Source organism: Sinocyclocheilus anshuiensis, unplaced genomic scaffold (genome assembly GCF_001515605.1).
Source record: "Sinocyclocheilus anshuiensis isolate Anshui unplaced genomic scaffold, SAMN03320099.WGS_v1.1 scaffold2020, whole genome shotgun sequence".
Classification (NCBI taxonomy): domain Eukaryota; kingdom Metazoa; phylum Chordata; class Actinopteri; order Cypriniformes; family Cyprinidae; genus Sinocyclocheilus; species Sinocyclocheilus anshuiensis.
In genome coordinates, this window is record NW_015557276.1 from 743,223 (window position 1) to 746,140 (window position 2,918).

Consider the following 2,918-nt stretch of genomic DNA (forward strand, 5'->3'; position numbering starts at 1 on the left):
TGGATACCGTCTAAATACATTTAGGCTTTAATAAGATTTCTCCAAGAAATATGCAGGAATATGCCGTCCTCCACACTGTAAAAAAATTTAAGCCAGCACAACAAAAAAAATCTTAGTACTAATTTCCCCTAGCTTTTTCTTGTTCACTCAACTTTTGTAAAAAAGCAGTTATACTGACTGAAAAGAAGCGTCAGTCATACAAAAAATGTTTAGTTGAGTTAACTCAAGATTGTTAGTTTTCTAGAGATGTGCAACGATTCTATAACAAACCTTTTTAAGTTGTGCCAACTCAACATTTTGTCTGTAGAACTCAAATACCTGAAGTTGACTGAACAAAAAAAATGCTACTGGAAATTGGTACTAAGAAATAATATGTTACAACTGAAAACTGCAATAACAGTGTCTAAGTCAGAAACTGAAAACACTGACACAATATTAATAAAACTTGTATTCAAAAGAGCAATTTTTTAAGACAATGTTTTCAAACATTGCCTGTTTAAGGCAATTAAACAGGCAAGTATACCCATCATTACAATAAATTTCTCTTAAAGTCAGAGCTGTAACCACCATAGACATTGAGGAGGACAAGTCTAAACTGCCAAAAAATTAATTGCCTAATGGTTAGAGAGTTGGACTTATAACCCAAAGGTCGGAGGTTCGAGTCTCGGTACTGGCAGGGATTGTAGGTGGGGGAGTGAATAACCAGTGTTCTCTTCCAATACCCTTGAGCAAGGCTCAAAGTTTCAAGTTTTGGGTAAATGAAAAGTTTCATTTTTGGGTAAACTCTCCCTTTAAATATTGCTAACATGAAACAAAATTTAATATATTGCACTAACCTGCCAAAACCTGCATCAATACATAGATAGAACTGCTATCATCATAATATAAAAATCCTGTAATTCCATGCTTTTTAAATTCACAAATATTTAAGCCAAAGTGATTCAACACTGCAACAGTGAAATTAAACACTGCAGTTAAAACAGTTTTACAAAACTATGCCACTAAATATGAAACATGACTAAACAGTAGCATGTACATGAGGAACACAAACTTTCAAAATATGAAGGATGGTCTTTAAAATAGAAGTGCACCTATCTGCAAAACACTCAAATGTGTATTTTAGTCCTTTTGGAAAGTCAATAATCAGCACATAGAGAAGTCCGAAGTCCAAAATTAAAGCAGTGGGAAAGTCAGATGGCCCTCCATTACCACAGTTTCCTCCAGGATGATGCATGATGCAAGTCATCTCTTAGTTCTCTGTGAGAGGTCATCCTCCATGACTTCAAGGATGCCCAGTTTCACTCCTCTTTATCAGTGTCCTAAGAAAGAATTATGTAAATTTATTGAAAACTGGTTGAGCAAGAGTGTAGATATAAAAATCAAAGCTCAAATACACTCTTTCTAACAAAACATGGTGCATTATGTGCTAACCTGATGTAAACACTTGATGAAAACAACCCACATGAAAATATGAGAAGAACAAAATTTGAAAACCTACCAAATAAATCTTGGAGATTTGGTTCCCTGAGGTAAAACGGGAGTCCCCATAGAGCCATGTTGTGTCTGTGATGGGGTGTCTGTTGTCTGTAGGAGGGGGGAAAAAAAATATTATTTACTTCTGTATGATTCCTTACAGATCATAATTGAGTGTTAAAAATACTGAAAATGTATTAGGGATGGACAAAGAGTCAGAAATGGAGGAGTGCTTGGGGCAACAAATTCACAAAAACTGACTGTAAAAATCTTGAAAAATTGTAATGCTGGGACAAAAAAGTCATTAATTTATAAGAATAAAAACACCATGGGGACTCAAGTAGACAAAATAACTGTCAATGAAAGTGTATAGCCGCTACTTTCAAAGGGATTCATAACCATAGGAATTATACTGGCTCGTTAAAATGGTTCAGGATAATTCTCATTTCACTTTCTTTTTTTTTTTGTCCACTGAATACAAACTCAACTTGTTCAACAACAAAGTTTTGTTTGTGCACTGTAAGAATAAAACACAAAACACAGAAAAACAGATAACGTCTTGGCATTTTCCATTAAATTTACAGACATTTCCTTCAACCCTAAAACACTACCTCCAATGCGGAATTCAAAACACATAAAAGAAAAAAAAATACAGAAAATTGTCTTTAAGTTTTCCAAACTACAAACATTGTGAAAATCACACAGGTCACAGTTAAATGTAGTGTAAATGTAATGTTTTATCAGAATTTATGTGGACCCCAAGTAGTTGAGTTTTTAACCCACCTGGTTTATTGAAAGTGCAGACAGAATCAGGGTTCAGGCTAGGGCTGCACGATAAATCGCATGCGATATTTAACGCGCATCTTATCAGTAAAGCCGGTTCTGTAATCAGCGGTAAATCTCCATCACCTGCGGGCTTTCACATTGAGCAGCATTAACTACACAGAGCCTTGTTCACTGACGAGCTGCGCAAAAATAATATCAATATATATATATAATAGTCGCGAATATTAACGTGGTTTTGCGCAGCTCGTCAGTGAACAAGGCTCTGTGTAGTTAATGCTGCTCAATGTGAAAGCACGCAGGTGATGGAGATTTGCCGCTGATTAAAGAACCGGCTTTCTGACAAGATGCGCATTAAATATCGCATGCGATTTATCGTGCAGCCCTAGGCAGTTATACTGACTGAAAAGAAGCTGTCAGTCATACAAAAAATGTTTAGTTGAGTTAACTCAAGATTGTTAGTTTTCTAGAGATGTGCAACGATTCTATAACAAACCTTTTTAAGTTGTGCCAACTCAACATTTTTTGTCTGTAGAACTCAAATACCTGAAGTTGACTGAACAAAAAAATGCTACTGGAAATTGGTACTAAGAAATAATATGTTACAACTGAAAACTGCAATAACAGTGTCTAAGTCAGAAACTGAAAACACTGACACAATA

The 2,918-nt window shown here is 35.3% G+C and overlaps 1 long non-coding RNA gene across 1 annotated transcript; it reads right to left on the reverse strand.

Annotated features, from left to right (window-relative positions):
• Positions 1 to 1,243: 1,243 nt before the first annotated feature.
• On the reverse strand, positions 1,244 to 2,288 carry LOC107679059 (uncharacterized). Its single transcript, XR_001632998.1, has 3 exons — positions 2,257 to 2,288; positions 1,499 to 1,584; positions 1,244 to 1,319 (listed from the first exon to the last, which is right to left on the reverse strand). It is a non-coding gene; the product is annotated as an uncharacterized LOC107679059 (long non-coding RNA).
• Between the last annotated feature and the right edge of the window lie 630 nt (positions 2,289 to 2,918).